The 17,376-nt window shown below is 43.0% G+C and overlaps 1 long non-coding RNA gene across 2 annotated transcripts in view; it reads right to left on the bottom strand.

Annotated features, from left to right (window-relative positions):
* The window catches only part of LOC110127766 (uncharacterized), a 33,227-nt gene that overhangs the window by 9,011 nt on the left and 6,840 nt on the right, over positions 1-17,376 (bottom strand). Inside the window, exon 3 of one of the 2 annotated variants that reach the window (XR_002310921.2) lies at positions 8,556-10,319. The exons of the other annotated variant lie outside the window; for it this stretch is intronic. This is a non-coding gene — a long non-coding RNA (uncharacterized lncRNA). Of the gene's footprint in view, positions 1-8,555; positions 10,320-17,376 lie in introns of those variants that run through there. 2 annotated transcript variants of the gene reach the window in all.

The raw sequence follows: 17,376 nt of genomic DNA, 5'->3' as shown, positions 1-17,376 counted from the left end.
GTTGACAGTAATAGAATTAAATGAGCTATTATATGTCAAGTGCTTAGAACAGTAGCTGACCCTTGGTAAGAAAATATAGTTATATGATCATCACCATTGGTATCTTCCTTCTTCACCTCCCTCTTTCTCTTCCTCCTCCTGTCTGACATTCACTTTTTGTTCAAATAAGAGGGTAGAGAAAGGCATTTTATTTGCTTTTTAAAAAATTTATGATACAATTTAGAGAAAGGCATTTTATTTGCTTTTTAAAAAATTTATGATACAATTTAAAAAAAAGATGTCTTCAGTTCTTTTCTTTGGCACCTGGCATCTTAGCTCCCTGACCAGGATCAAATCCAAGACCTCTGCTCTTGGAATGTGGAGTCTTAACCAGTGGACCACCAGGGAACTCCCTATAACACAAGTTTTATAAGCAATACATGCCTCCTTTCTTGGAGAATGATGACATATTTATACTTAATTTGAAGCAACAATCAAAAGTTCAATAAAACTCAATAAAATAAAGTTGCACTCCATTTGGTCATTTAGACTAAATATGAAGGAATTGTCTATTCACACAACAGACAATTAGAGACAATAAAAATTGCCAAGCATCTCAGCGTAGACCACAGAATTTTCAAAGTTAAGTGGTGCTGGTGTAAGTCACTTTTGCTGTCATGAAGACTGTCTCTCAGATACCAAATGATAATTTGTCAAAAACAACTGGCAAAAAAAAAAAAAAAAAAAAAAAAGAACAACTGGCAGACTTTCAGGAAAAATTCATTTCCAGTAACATTTAATCACTGTAAGGACTTAAATTACTACAAAAGAGAGGTGTAGGATATTTACATTTTATTTGCCTTTTAATTTGTGCTTGCCTGTGCTGCTTGTGAGATTGATCTGCTTTTCATGTCTGTCGTCCTTTTGCGTTTTCCTCTTGAGTAAATTTCCTATTATTGCACCCCTGTTTGTCTGCTGGTTATTCAATTGTAAAAAATTAGTTTCTCTTTCTCTGTGCAACAGGAATATGAACTCACTCTCAGATATCAGCTCATATTTTTTTTCCCATCTATTATAGGCCACTTAACTTTTTTTAATGGTATCTTTTGCCATTTAGACATTGTTGATTTTTTATAAAATGCTTAGCTTTTTCATGGGTTTTGAGTTTTGTTTTTGCTTAGTAAGAACTTTCTCACTCAATGGCTAGATAAATCTTCTCCTAAATTTTCTCCCAATAATCACTATTCCTCTATTTTTATTTTTTATATAGATTATTTTTGTCTATGGCCCGAAGTAAGGAACTGATATTGTTTTATTCCAGATGAATAGCCAATAATTCTAGTCTCATTTATAAAATAAATGATTCTTTCATGCTTGAATTCAATGCCACTTTTGTCACATATTAAGTCCCTATGCATACTTGGGTTTATTTCTGGACTCTTTGGCACTGCTTTCTCTGACCAATCCTGGCCAGTCCCAAATTATTTTGATTGCACCAGTTCACATATAGTCTTTGCCTCCTCTTTGTTTTTCTACATTATCTTAGCAATTCTTACATATGGATTTTTAATATAAAATTTATGGACATCAAGGTGGGAACAAGCCCAGACAGAGTATTAAAAAGCAGAGACATCACTTTGCTGACAAAAATCCATATAGTCAAAGCTGTGATTTTTCCAGTAGTCATGGACAGATGTGAGAGTTGGATCTTGAGGAAGGCTGAATGGCTAAGAACTGATGCTTTCAAACTGTGGTGCTGGAGAACACTCTTGAGAGTCCCTTGGACTGCAAGGAGATCAAACCAGTAAATTCTAAAGGGAATCAACCCTGAATATTCACTGGAAGGACTGATGCTGAAGTTGAAACTCCAATACTTTGGCCACCTGATGTGAAGAGTTGACTCATTGGGAAAGATCCTGATGCTGGGAAAGTTTGAGGGCAGGAGGAGAAGGGAGCAGCAGAGCCTGAGATGGTTGGATGGCATCAGCAACTCAATGGACATGAATCTGAGCAAACTCTGGGAGACAGAGGAGACAGAGGAGCCCGGCTGCAGTTCATGGGGTCGCAAAGAGTCAGAGACGATTTAGCGACTAAACGACAACAGCGTGGGAAAGCGGGGGTGGGCTGCATTGGGAGATTGGGATTGACATATATACACTACTGATACTGTGTATAAAGTATATAACTACTGAGAACATACTGTGTGTGTGCTCAGTTGCTCAGTCATGTCCAACTCTTTGTGGCCCCATGGGCAGTAGCTCATCAGGTTCCTCGTCAGTTCCTGGAATTTTCCAGGCAAAAATACTGAAGTGGGTTGCCACTTCTTACTTCAGGGGATCCTCCTGACCTAGGGACTGAACCTGTGTCTCTTGTGTCTCCTGCACTGGCTGGCAGATCACTTAATGAGAGCTTACTGTATAGCACAGGGAACTCGGTGCTCTGTGGTGATTAAATGGGAAAGATATCTAAAAAAGAAGGGATGTATACATATAGGGCTTTCCAGCTGGCACTATATATGTGAAAGTTGTTCAGTCATGTCCAACTCTTTGTGACCCCATGGACTATATAGCCCATGGAATTCTGCAGGCCGGAATACTGGAGCAGGTAGACTTTCCCTTCTCCAGGGGATCTTCCCAACCCAGGGATTGAACCCAGGTCTCCCATACTGCAGGAAGATTCTTTACCAGCTGAGCCACAAGGCACTAGTGGTAAAGAAACTGGCTGCCAATGCAGGAGACGTAAGAGATGCAAGTTGGATCCCTGGGTCCGGAAGATCCCCTGGAGTAGGAAATGGCAACCCACATTTCATTTCATTCTTCACATAGACCTTTTCCTATTTTTCATGTAGGTTCCTAGGAGTTTAAAGCTTCTAATGTGATCATTAACGGAATTTTAAAAACTCTTTTTCTTCTAAATGACTTCTGTTAGTATAAAGGCAATTTTTCACTTTTGTGTATTTACTAATCTTAAAAAGAACCCAAGTTTGCCCTTTAATTCTAATGGCTTTTTAAAAAATTACTATATTTTCTTGAGTGTTCTAGGCATATGGTTAATCTATAAATATAGTTTGCTCTTTTCATTTCCAAATTTATGCCACTCATTTTATTTTCTTTTATTATTGCAGTAGCTAGAATCACCAAGACGCTGTTGCATACAAATGATGCCGGAAGGCATCTCTTTTTTCTTTCTGGCTTCAGTGAGCTTGCTTACTATTTTACATTTAATATTGTGTTTGATCTTAGGCTTTGATAATAGTCTTTATCATGCCTGAAGCATTTCTGTTTATTTCAGCAATAGTTGTGACTGCTGAAATTTATCAAATGCCTTTTCACTGTCTCCATATTTAATTTGTTGTTGCAATGAATTTTACAGACAGATGTTTTCATATTGACCCATCTTTTATTCCTAGAACACATAACTAGTTTGAAGGCAAAGAGGGAAAACACAGTAAAAGAAAAGGAAGAGGAAAGTTCTGTGTGTATGTGTGCAGAGAAAAAGAAAGCAGACCTAAAAATGTGAATAGCAAGTGTGGTATTATTACTGATGTTTGGATTTATCAGGAAAAAAGAAGCAAAACTTCCAAGAATGTGAAACAAACAAAACAAAAACAAAATCTTGTTTCCAAATAGGCCTAATTACTTTTTTGGCAAGGTACCAAGGGGAATCCTGCCTTCTGATCCCAGAGTAGATGAGTAAACCATTTTCCATCTGGTGGACAGAAGTTTTGGCATAATATTCGTGTAAAACTGTTGGGGCGAGGGGGGATAAGGACTGTGGTCTTCTCAGGATTTGAAAAAGTTTGCAAATACTATTTCTATACTTACTACTAAATAAGTGAATTATTTGTCTCTTCCAGTGTCCACACAGTGTCCAGGTGGTTGTTAAGAAGAGTTATTTTTGGATCTTAAATCTCTCTCAAAGCTGCCCTAGTCTCTTTCCCTAGAGCCACCTCATTAGGACAGGTCTCCTAATTTCTCACCAAGCTCTAGGGGACTGAGCCTGACAGGTGGTCACTGTGGAGGCTGGCATGACAAAGCAGAGCTGGAGCAGGAGGCAGATGCAGAGGCTGCCGATCATAGAATCATGCATGTTAGAATCACAGAGACAGCTCAGACTCCAACCCAGATAGTCTCCCTGTAACTGTCCAGGGTCAGGGCCAGTCATCTGACTTTTCAAAGTGCCCCAGCCCTGGGCAATTGTAAAGAAAATCCTGGTTTGACAACTGTTGGAAAAGTGGTTCTTGAAGAATGGTTTCTGTACTGTATATACCAGCATCACCTGGAAGCTTGCTTGACAGTTAAATCTTGGTTCCCACCTGGATGTACTGAGTCCAAAATTCTGGGTGTGGGGCCCAGCAATCTGCCTTCAATAGGCCCCAGGACATTCTGATAAGGCGTGAGCTGCACTACGGCAGGGTTGCTCGGTGGGTTAAAGAGCCATATCCCTAGGGGATCACTGACTCCGAAGGAAAGACAATTCTGAGAAAACACTTCTTTATTTTTTTTCATTTAATTAAAAAATTTTTTACAAAATTGAAGTGTAGTTGCTGTAGTTTCTGCAGTACAATAAAGTAAATCAGCTACACATGCATGCATATATATCCCCTCCTTTTTGGATTTCCTTCCCATTTAGGGCACCACAGAGCACTAAATGGGGTTCCTTGTGCTATACAGTAGGTTCTCATTAGTTATCTATTTTACACATAGCATTAGTAGTGTATGTACATCCTAATCTCTAAATTAATCCCACCTCTGATGAATCCCCGCTTGGTGTCCATACATCTCTTCTCTGTCTCTGAGACAACACTTCTCATTGCTACAGAATGACTAGGGGTGATGGGGATCCGAGGGAAGACGTTGGCTTCAGTTGACGAGGAGAGCAGAGGTCTCCCAGAGCAGTTTCAGTGGAGAGGTGAGGGTGCGAGAGTCATGATTTTCGGGATTAAGGGAGAGGAGATGGTAAAGAACGGTGGGAGTATGTATGACCTGTTTGTTGCAGATCCTTGGCTGAGAAAAGGCACAGAAAATCCAAGTTGTGTCTGGAGGTGGCAATCAAGTTCATGCAAAGAGGATTTGTGTTTTCCTTTTTTTGGGAAAGAAAAAAAAAACGATTTGGAAACAGAGAAGTTCCTGCAAAGAGAGAAGGATTGGTGTTTGGAAATTAAAAAAAAAAAGTAATTCTTCATGTTCGGAATAAGGAAGAGGTCCTTTTGACTAAAGGTTTATCTGGGTAAACCAGCAGTTCCTTTCCTCTGGTTTTGCGATGATATTTTGCAGCTAAAGGATACAGTTTAGAGGAACAAGTGGTTTTCTTCCCTTGGTCTCAGTTCAGTCGCTTAGTCGTGTCCTAGTCCCTTGGTCTAAATGTGGGGAAACAGTCCAGGGCGCTCCGTGTTTCCAGGTTTAAAGTCACCTTCTTAGGTGCCCACGTGGGGTCTCTGAGGTGCCGCTGAGAGGGGGCCCTTCTCCGGCCCCAGCTCCTCCCGCGGGCAGCATCCTCTCAAACCTTTGTCCTTGCGGGGTCCATCATCTGCCTGGAGATGCAGCACGCATGCGCACCCCACCTGCCACATCGCCGCGGTCCACCTCGACAGATCGACCTCATTTCTGATCAGCAGCTGTGCAGCCTCCTTTATTTTCTTTGCTGTTTGAAATTAGTTTGGGGCTTGACTTTTTTTTTTTTTTTAATGCAGGAGTTTCCAGAAAGGATGCTTCTTTGCAGTTTTTTGCCTCTTGCTCGCTCCCGCCCCCCAGTTCCCCCCTCCGCGCTCTTATTCACAAGGTTCACAGTCTTAGATCTTCTGTTGGTGCTTGTTCTGGTCGGTTCCAGCTCATTTGCTTTGTTTTCAGATTAACCTCCCTGCTCACTCTGTCTTCACCCTGGGGCATACCTGAGGGTGCTATTTTTAGGACTTCTACTGTAAATGTCTGACACAAGCTGCTTCCTGCTCTGGAAATCTCACAACAAAGAAGTCTCTTAAATTAGCATAAGTACTATAGTTCCCGCAGGCCTGCCCGCCGCCCCCGCCCCATCAGTGCCCAGTCAGGCTCTGCAGGCTATTAAGACCCAGGACCAAATGGGATCAAGGATCAGGGTTTCTTTATCAGCGGCAGGTCCTGGTCTCTGCTGCAGTGTTCACTTCCACAGGAGTTAGGGCGAAGCCTGGAGGGTTTGGATGGTGGGGTGGTGGGGAGGAAGACTCTGATATTAGCTAGCCAGCCATTCAGAACAAGAGCAGGACCACTAGCAAAATTAGGTCTTGGCTTACAAGAAAGAGATTTGTGTCTCAATGACTCATTTGTTACCGTTTTATTTTCACTTCCTGTTAATCCTTGATACCCCAGTCAGGGACTCCATATAATATAGATGTGAGAACTCTTTTGTAACAACTGTGATGTCCTCGGTTCTTGTTTCTGTGAGGGCTTGACAATGGCAGTGTTCTTTCCAGGAGGTCATCTCTCTTTAGAAGCATCACATTCTATTGGGGTGTGGTGATCTTTGCTCTATTTTATAAGCCCCAGGGAATCAGGCAGCCCCACATCTCAGTTGCAGAATGTCTTTTACCAAAACAAAGGAGCAGGTTTAGGATCCTGGAAATGAAGTTTCACTGATAACGGAAACAACCTGGTTGATTGTACTGGTTGATCATTATTTATAATACTTTGTTCTTTTTAAAAATGGTCCTTTGACTCTAGCATAACTCAGATAATGTTAAAAAAAAAAAAAAAAAGCACCAAGCTCACATACATGAGCTGTATGTGTAACAGTTGTAATCCACATAAATGGATTAGCTCTACTTGGGTCCACACAATATTGACTCCTGACTCTGCAATGTATTCTGGCATAGAATTTCTAAAGTTCTAGTCTGCAATATTTGCATTTTTAAAAACTGTGTTTACTCTGTCCCCTGATGCTGGGAAAAATTGTAGGCAGGAGGAGAAGGGGACGACAGAGGATGAGATGATTGGATGACGTCACCGACTCAGTTGACATGAGTTTGAGCAAAGTCTGAGAGATGGGGAAGGACAGGGACGCCTGGCATGCTGCAGTCCATGGGGCTGCAAAGAGTCAGACAGGACTGAGTGACTGAACAACAGCAACAGCTCTTTGTTTTGTTCTGTTGCCAGTAATAAGGAGGTCATATTTGCAGAAGCTAACAGAGAGAGAGAATTTTACTGGCATACTTCTCTTAGCCCAGAGGTAGTTTTAGCTTGATGCATGGTTTGATCTATAAGTTCAAATAAAATGATCAGAACTTGATTTCTCCCCTTTTTTGTTTGTGGGATTTGGTTTGGTTGATATTTTTTCCTCAGGCAAGCTCTTTCCTCTTAGTGACAAAATAGCTGCAGAAGCTCCAGCCTGTGACCTTGGATTTTGTGGGCAGGAGCATGGGTTCTGTGGTTAGGGTCACCTGGATTCTAATCTTACTAATTGGGTGACTTTAACCAAGTTACCTTTCATTTGCAAGCCTGAGCCTATGAAAAAGTCTCCTAATAAAGTGTCTCTCTTCTGGTGACTGTGAGGATTAAATCTGATAATCTATGTAAAGCACTTGAAGGTTCCTGGTGCCTAGGACCTACAGAAAAGACAGAGGAGAATTCCCCCAGCATCTTCATTTACACCTGTTTTCTTTGTATCTCTTGTTACAACAGCGGACTATTCCTCCTCTTGTGAAGTCTAGCTTCCTTCTTGTTCTCAAGTCTCTCCCTCTCTCCTTTGTAAAGATTTTGTTTCCTTGGTCTCCATATCTTGCATTGTGCATCCTTCACTCTGAACTAGGTGTTTTCAAAATGCAAACATGAGAAAAGCAGAGCTGTACTAGAGCCAGAGTCTCTGGTTAGTAAAAGTCAGTTCCAAGCATTTCTTTCCATCTTTACGTACAGTGATATCACATGGGTAGCTGGAAATCAATCCCCATGAGAGCCTTCACGCTGCAGAAATTGGCCAATGCTGCACTACCAACCAAAGTTTGACTCCCGAGAGCCAGTGGTTAAACATTTACCAGTGCACCACTGATAAAAACAAAGAATAAGTATAACTCATTAAAAATGAACAAACCCCAAACTTTCCTGGAGTCCAAATTCTCCTCCTTAACCTTAACAGCCAAGCATCTCCCAAGGGGTGGTCTCTATGTTATCACCCTCTACCCCACCATATTTATCCTTCAACTTCCCACATTAGAGCTTTTGCCCCTAATACGCATCTGAAACACCTTGCCAAGGGCTCTGGGGACCTCTTGCTTCCTGAACAAGTGGACATCACTTTGTCTTTATCCAACATATCAAATAAAAAAATGTTCTTAGGTGCTTTTGGCATTGATGATGGCTACATCCTTCTTGGAACGTTTTTATGCTTGGCTCATAATTCAAAGATCTTTTTTTTCTTCTTTTCTCAACTGGTTCTTTTTTTCTTAGACCCTTATGACACGAGATAGATGCAGGTTTGATTCCTGGATTGGGAAGATCCCCTGGAGAAGGGAAAGGCTACCCATTCCATTATTCTGGCCTAGAGAATTCATAGGGTTGCAAAGAGTCGGACATGACTGAGCTACTTTCACTTTCTTTTTTTTTTACTTTCACTTTCAAACTGGTTCTTTTTCTCTTCGTCCCTTATGCTTACTCCTCTTTCTTTGTTGTTTAGTTGCTAAGCCATGTCCGACTCTTTTGTGACCCCATGAGCTGTAGCCCCCTAAGCTCCTCTGTCCCTGGCATTTTCCAGGCAAGAATACTGGAGTGGGTTGCCATGCCCTCCACCAAGGGATCTTCCTGACCCAGGGATCTAACCTGCATCTCTTGTGTCTCCTGCATTGCAGGCAGATTCTTTACCAGTGAGCCACCAGGGAAGCCCTCCTCCTTCTTTACCAAACTTCAAACCTGTTAAGGCTCCCTGAGGCTTAGATATTAACTTTCTCCTAGGTGAGTGTTTCCGTTCTTCTCTGTTTAAGTACCATTTTGATAGTGGTCATTTTCAAATTTCTCTAAAGCCCAGGCCTTTCTTCTGAGTCCGGATCCACTTCAACTCCCTGATTTATTCATTAGGGTGTCACAGAGAACACTTGAACTTAGTGCAACCCAAACAAAATTCCTGAATTTCCTCCTCCCAGAAAAGCCCCTCGAACTCCCAACATGACACACAGCCTCCCACACCACACATCTTCCCCCAACACGACACACAGTCACGAGACTTTCCTGAATCCATGCATGTTACCACTTAACGGATGCAGCTTGAAAGCATAGGAGTCATTTTTGATTTTTCCTTTTCTCTCACCTGATGCCCAAATTATCATCAAATCCCTTCTGTTTTCTCTCCAATCGCCCTTTTCTTCAAATCTACTGTTGCTACGTTAGTTCTCAGCTGCCGTGGTTCCACTAGATTTTCAGAAGTCCTCCTTCTCCCACTTCCGGTTACACTGCCTTTTTCTTTAGTCCCTCGTTACATGCTTCCAAGCCTGGTGGGCTGCAGTCCACAGAGTTGCAGAAGAATCCGACACGACTTAGTGACTAAACAGCAGCAACCACCTCCCGATGAGCCTTTGCACATTCTGTTCCTTCTCGCCTGGAATGTCCCTCATTCTGCTCTTCACCTGGTTAATCTTGCTTGTCTTTTTCCACTCAGCTGAATTCCTGATACCCCCTCACTGAGGCAGGTGCTTCTTTTAGACTGAATTCCCGCACCAAGTTCTTTACTTTTGAGACGTTGATCATAGTTGCATCTTTACATTTTTATGAATTAATGAATGCCTATCTTCCTCATCTTTTCATACTGTTCATGAGGTTCTCACGGCAAGAACACTGGACTGGTTTGCCATCCCTCCTCCAGTGGACCCCGTTTTGTCAGAACCCTTCACTATGACCCCCGTCCATCTTGGGTAGCCCTGCCCAGTATGGCTCATAGCTTCCTTGTGTTATGCAAGCCCCTTCAGCACGACAAGGCTGGGAATAACAAGATCTTCCCCACCGATCATAAGAATCAAGAGGGCAGGAGCAGTTCCTTGTTTTATCCCCAATGTCTTGTAAACACAGTAAGACATTCAATACATAGTCGATGAGTGGAATGAATAGAAATGGCATTAGTAACACTAGTGTCAGGTTCATAGGAAGATGAGACCCTCTGTGCCAGTGAGGTCAGGGGAGCTGGGGAACCCACAAACACCAAGACTTTCAGGCTAAAGGCCCCCATTCACAGAGAAATGAACGTGGCAGCAAGTGACTGTAAGGCATGCTTCACCCTCCCAATCCTGCTTCCCAAGAACCACGGGGTGTCTCTGGACGGTTTCTCAGGTCAGCTCTGCATCTGAGTGTGCCCTCGGCTTCCATCAGTGCACGTGGACCTTTGATCACCTTGGCAAAAAGCAACAAAGTGTTAGCTTCTCACCATACCTAACAGATGGCTGTTCAGCGCATTAGTAGATCTCATCTGAAACCCAGTTTTCATAGTGTTGGATTTTTATTTTTCTTTAAATGGTATTCAGGTTTGATCTTCTCACACTACAGTTCCTCCTACCTCAACTGCACCCTGAAATTGTGTCTTATTTTAAATCAATCATCTTCCTACCTCTTCTGGAATATCCCTGGCTACATTGCACTGGATTTTATAGGAATGGATCCCAAAGCTTTCCTCAGTGCTTCTTTTTTTAGGTTCTTTTCTTTAAGTTCTATGTGGTGCCTTACATAGAGCTTATTGCAACCTCCTAACCTCCTGATGGAGTTAGTGCTTTTGCTCAAATCACCTCCAATTTGAAACAATTTGTGTTTCCCATAATATGCTCACTTCCCAGCTCTTCTGAATTGTACTTTTAAAAAAGCTTCAGTTTTCTTATTGGAAGCAGCTGAGGAGACAGAGAAGAATAAAATCTATCTCCCATAGGAGGAAGGGTGCAATTGGGTTGCCAGGGTTTTGTATAAGGATTACAGAAAATCAGAACTAAAAAGGAATGTTTTACATGAGACCAAAGAATGTTAAGGCCACCCTGGTGAAGCCATTGCCAAGGGCACTGTGCTAACACCGATCTAGTGCAGGTCATAAACTGCTCCATTTCATTCATCTGCAAATGTTTAATACGCTGATAAATTGTACTCCTTTGGCCACCTCCCCCCCGCCCTGGCCATCAATCTCTTTTTTGGTGGCATCAAAGAAGCCATTCATTGGCTGCGTTTGGCAGAAATGAGGTGCAATCGATGTCAGGGTTGCATCACTAGTGTTATAACCTGGCATTTGGTATCGTCTAGACATACCTTGTGCTGCATTTACCTGGCCTCATGCAATCTCCTCTAGTCCACCTGTTGTCCCTCCCATTGGAATTTTCTGCTCTCCCTGTCTGCACATCTGCAATGAGCCTTTCGGGGACAGAATCACGTTTCAGCCCTTTCTGACTCTCCAGATGTAATGACCTGGCTCCAGGGAAGTTTTTGTGTTTATCTCCTGTCTCTTCCCAGAGAGGCACTTGGGGAGAGTGGTTATTTTCTCGTTGTGAACTAGAAAGTAGCAACCTTTCCCAGCAGTGATGGAGAAACTCTTGGCCTGTCTGCTGCACACATTCAAACCACGTTTGGAAGCAGATCAGTGTCATAGGCACGTGATTTTTATACACAATGCTCACTGACTTATCGTTTACACTGATAGACTTGTAGTTACATCTGGTCCTTAAAGCTGAGGCACCCATAGATAATCTGCTTTGGAACTACCTTAACAAATGGTGGTGAGTTTATTTCTTTTTTTCTGTTGGATATGAAAGTCTTTGAGAAAAAATAAATAGGGAAAATCTAAGGAATCATTTTCACAGAATTTCTTTTCCAAACACGATGCTATTGGAAGAATGGCTGTCTGCACCCTCCCTCCAGGACTTCCCAGCTGCTGGATTTCATTCTTTGCTTTGAGCTCAGAAGTCCGCTCAGTTGAAAAGGGGACAAAGACAATTCTAGATCTTTCCATTATTTTTCCCAGGCAGTGCTAGAACGAGCCTTGCAGCATGCATGCTAAGTAGTTTCAGTTGTGTCTGACTCTTGCAACCCCATGGACTGTAACCTTCCAGGCTCCTTTGTCCATGGAATTCTCCAGGCAAGGATACTGGAGTGGGTGACCATTCCCTTCTCCAGGTGATTTTTCCTGACCCAGGGATCGAACCCGTCTCCTACAGCTCATGCATGACAAGCAGATTTTTTACCACTGAGCCACAGGGGAAGCCGGAAAAGAGCCTTAGGAATGGTCTGATCCCGGGTTCTCGTCTCTTTGCATCAGAGTCTTGAATGGAAAATAGGGGTCCAGGGGTTTTCCTGAGGTCTCACACCTCTGGGTTTCAGGAGTCTTTTTCTTGGTCAAGGTTTATTAAGAATCTGACACTCCAAGTGTTTTCGTTACTTGCATAAATTCATACCAGGCAGAACTTCTCACAGGGACACAAAGCCCAGCAGAGCAGTTAGGGATGGTAGAGCAAGTTTCTAACTCTCCCCAGCTTGTTTAGAAGAGTTGACTTTCCCTTTGGAATTTTACACTCAACTTCGGTGGCAAGAACGGGGCATTTCCTTTATTTTCCAGTTGTATTAATTGACGTGGGTGGTGGCACCTGCTGGCTGGCTCCGCTGGTCTCCACTGGGTTAGATTCTCCGTTGTGTGAGATGTAAACGTGCTTGCTCTGCTTGCCTCTGACCACCTAGTGTTCCTTTGTGGGTGGAGGGGGAGGCTGCCCTGGGGCCAGGTGCTCTTCTACCTTCACTTGGGGGAGGTGCCATGGAGCAGAGATGAATAAGGCTGCTCTAGCCTTCCATGCCTGGCGGTGAATCCACCTGGAATGCCAATCTTTCCCGTGGGGCTAGTGTCTCGTTCCAGCCCCAGTGCCCTTCCAGTCTCCTCCAATGGGATTGGCTTTTGGTTTCCCCATTCAGCTCTGTCTCGCTCAGTGAATAGATGGACAGGAAATTGGCCCAGATATTTGGTGGCTCCAAGCACATTTATGGGGAGGAGGGTTATGAGCAGTTGGAAAATTATAGAACTCCAAGTGCTCAGGAATGCTTTGCAAAAATAGATGAATTTCCCTTCCAGCTGGAGTCTGCATCACAATGGACCTCTTCACATCCCTGAATAGGTGAGAAAGTCCTATGACTAGTTGTGTTTTTCTCAGGTAGCATTTATTAAGCACCTACTGCATCAGAAACAGCAGCAGCACAGATGAATGGACCCACCAGTCCTTCGAGCTGGAGGAAGCCACATTGCCATCACCCACTGAAGCCCGTCCTTGGGTTTCAGAAAATGAATGGTGGCTCCGGGTCTTGTGTTCCGTGGCCTACGCCTTTGACAAGGCTCTGCTTCTGCTTCAGTGAAGCCTCTATCTAGCCTTCATGTGCCCTCCTCCCATCCATCCCAGCCAAGTTCACTGCCAAGGGAGAGGAGGGCAGACACCAAAACTTTAAGTTCAAAATTCCACCGAGGGTCTGCCTGGCTTGCTCTGCTTTTGTTTTCTTCAAAAGCATTTCTTTAAAGGAAGTATGTGGACCTTGAATACAGTTCCAACTGTGCATGTGTCCCAGGGGATGTGTGTGGTCATCTCCTCAGGCCCCATCCTTGTCTTCAAGGCAGATCTCCCTGGCATGTTCATTTTCTTCCCTGTGCTGCTGTTGTTCAGTCGCTAAGTCATGTTCAACTTTGTGACCTCACAGACTGCAGCATGCCAGGCTTCCTTGTCCTCCACTATCTCCTGGAGTTTGCTCAGATTCACATCCATTGAGTCGGTGATGCTATCTAACTATGTTATCCTCTGTTGCCCCCCTTTTCCTTTTGCCTTCAATCTTTCCAAGCATCGGTGTCTTTTCCAGTGAGTCAGCTCTTCTTATATTAGAGCTTCAGCTTCAGCATCAGTCCTTCTAATGAATATTTATGATTGATTTCCTTTAGGATGGACTGGTTGGATCTCCTTGTTGTCCAAGGGACTCTCAAGAGTCTTCTCCAGCACCAGAGTATGAAAGCATCAGTTCTTCTGTGCTCAGCCTTCTTTATGTCCAACGCTCACATTTGTACATGACTACTGAAAAAACCATAGCTTTGACTATATGTACCTTTGGCGGGAAAGTGATGTCACTGCCTTTTAATACGCTGTCTAGGTTTGTCATAGCTTTCCTTCCAAAGAGCAAGCATCTTCTATTTTCACGGCTGCAGTCTCTGCAGTGATTTTGGAGCCCAAGAAATAAAACCTGTCACTGCTTCCACCTTTTCCCCTTTTACTTGCCATGAAGCGATGGGCCTGATGCCATGATCCAATGTGTATTTTTTGCATTTCTGTGTTTATATGTTTACTAATTAGGCTTTCCCTCTACAAGGTAAGCTCCCTGAGAGCAGGGACCCCACATTTCCTGTTGACACACCCTCCCAGCCCATGGCAAGGGGCTCTGGAAAGATTTATGGATGAATTGGAACAAACATGCACAAAGTAAAAGGTGAGTTTTTTTTCTCTCTTCACTCCACTCTCTCCTGGCCCCACTCCTCAATGTTCACGACTGTTAATAGTTTGATTTACATCCTGTCCTTGGTGCTAGAAGTAAAGAACCCAGCTGCCAATGTAGGAGACATAAAAGATGTGGATTCAATCCCTGGGTTGGGAGGATCCCCTGCAGAAGGGAAGGGCAACCCACTCCAGTATTTTTGCCTGGAGAATCCCATGGACCTAGGAGCCTGATGGGCTACAGTCCATGGGATTGTAAAGAGTTGGACACGACTGAAGTGACTTAGCATTCTCTCTCAAATGTCTCCCCCTGCATTCACAAGACTACCTCCACACCACGGACATGCCTTCTCCTCCCCAGTGGGAAGTGCACAGTTTTTGTACTGGGTGAGTACTCAGGATAAAACCCTGAAATGCAAGCAGAAATCTACCATGACCAGGACTAAGAGATTACACTCTGAACCCTGGGTAGGCGTATTTGAAACCTCAAACTGTAAATTTAGCTGCCATGTCGAGGGTGGTAAAAAAGCAAGAGTCCTTATCTGAGAACGAACAGTGAAATCTAGACTTGGCAGGAGAAAGAATTCTTGTATGTGACCCGAGTAATCTCAAAAGACAGAATAGCTGTGGTCTTTGCAGGCAGCACTGTTTTCATGATCAACGGTTGACTTTTTCCCCTTTTTGGTGGATTGAGATTATAATGCAATCCAATCATCAGACATAGAAATGCACACTTAACAAAAATCAGTGATAACCTGTAAGTGAAGGGATAAGGCTTATAGAGAGAGTGAGGGAGGGTGGGATGGGCAGAACCCAATCAGTGAAGTCACTGTGCAACTTTTATCAAAATAATGGATGTTTTGGAACATGGAGAGATTTGGAGGAAATCGTCATTGGACAGCTGTATTTGTGAAACTGATTTGTGAAATCTCTGCTACGAAAATGGTATAATTTTTTTTCATCTGGAATACCTGAATGATCCAAGGACTACTGGATTAATTAAAATCAGGAATCACAACCTTAAAGACAGGGGACCCCAACCCCTGCAATCTAACTTAGCCTGATGATCTGATGTAATAATAATAAAGTGCACAATATATGTAAAGCACTTGAATCATCCTGAAAGCATTCCTGTCCCCAGTCTGTAGAAAAATTTCCTCTATGATATTGGTTCCTGGTGCTAGAAAGGTTGGGGACTGCTGCTTTAAGAGACACAGATCTACAAGGTTATCATAAACACATGTGTCCGGAGATAGCGCATGTGGAGACCAAAGCTCTGACAAGTGATAAATACATTTCCCTTTGTATGAGCGGACGTCTCTCAGTCATAGTCAAATATCATCTCAGCTTGGCTAACTCTGTGACTACTGATTGCCTGTGAGTTTCCTTTCCTGATGCTGCTTGATTCACCCCCCGTTTGTCACAAGGATCAGTGGCACTAAGTTAATTACTGGAAGGACCACATTCATCTTTTTCATCCAATACAAAATGATGTTTTCAACTATTAATACATGTGATGTGTGGTATGAGGAAGTCGAGATAGGTGAGTTCAGGAACCTCTAGACACACAGGTTGAAGGAGTATTAATTTTGAAAGTGGCAAGTCTATACATCACTGTGACAGAGTTCCTACCGATCGCTAACTTTTAGCATTTGCTTTCATGATCACAGACACAATAAAAGATGAATCTTGTTTTCTTGAGGCTTCAGAACAGAGACACAGCTCCATGGTCTGTGGTGAATTATTACTTTGTCTCAGGAGTTGCCCTATAAATCATTCCTGAGGCTTAAACCTCATAAAAATAAATCTCTGCGTGTTTCTAACCAGCACCTCTGGTGTTCTCAATGTCATCTACAAAATAAAGCAATCACTGTTGAGATTTTTCTCGTATTGTGTGACGTCTCCCTGCTGTCACTACCTGGGGAGAATGACTTACTGTTATAGAGAAAGGCAGATACTCGACTGTCATCCACAGAGAGCCAAAGATGCTTAACAAGTCCACTAATGGATTCTATTTCTCATCCTGATTGGTTGCTGGGGGGCCTGTCACTGCGCACACCTAGCAGATCAATGAAGACTTTGTTGTGACACTGTGCCCTCAGAGATCCTCTTGGACCATCTGACACTTTCTGTCACTGTCACTTAGAAAGGCGCTATTCAGAGATGACTTGCATTTTCTAAAGTATGGAATGGGTATCTGTTAAAGGAAAAATCCATCCATGATGATAAGTTTCTTTCCTTATACTCACCTGTGTTGGAAATTTCTGTCTGGATTGACATGGAGGCTGTAGGCAAATGTAGTTACCATCTATATCCTTGTTCTCATCGGTTGTTCCTGGTGCATCTGTTCTAACCAACAGTCCATTCGTGGCATGATTGCTACCCCTGGATACTCCCCTCAAGCCCTCTTAAAAGAATGCATGGGCCAAAAGACATCACTAAATGTCTGAAAAAGTCTTTTAAAAACCTCTGGCCCTCTGAGAGAAGATGTTGGTGATATTTAATTGCTACAGATTTGTTGTCGATCTGAGGTCAGATTTGATCTGGCTTCCCTGGGGGCTCAGCTGGTAAAGAATCTGCCTGCAAAACGGGAGACCTGGGTTTGATCCCTGGGTTGGGAAGATTCCCCTGGAGAAGGGAAAAGCTACCCACTCCAGTATTCTGGCCTGGAGAATTCCATGGACTATATAGCCATGGTTGCAAAGAGTCAGACACGACTGAGTGACTTTCACTTTCACTTGATCTGGCTGGAGATGGGAATAGCAAACGAATTGAGGTGTGGATATTTTATTTTTTCTAAGCTAATATTACCAGGGAAAGAATCACAGATCATCCCTAGGCGGAAGGAGTATTTTGAATGAGAATTTTAGAAAAGGAATTTTTTTTTTCTGATTACACTAGTAATAAATGTTTATTGCAGAACATTTGGATAATAATAATAATTCCCTGTAACATTACAGCCCAGA

This window comes from Odocoileus virginianus, chromosome 17, assembly GCF_023699985.2.
Source record: "Odocoileus virginianus isolate 20LAN1187 ecotype Illinois chromosome 17, Ovbor_1.2, whole genome shotgun sequence".
NCBI lineage: Eukaryota > Metazoa > Chordata > Mammalia > Artiodactyla > Cervidae > Odocoileus > Odocoileus virginianus.
The sequence above is the reverse complement of the archived record's forward strand: the minus strand, read 5'-3'. Positions and strand labels throughout refer to the sequence as shown.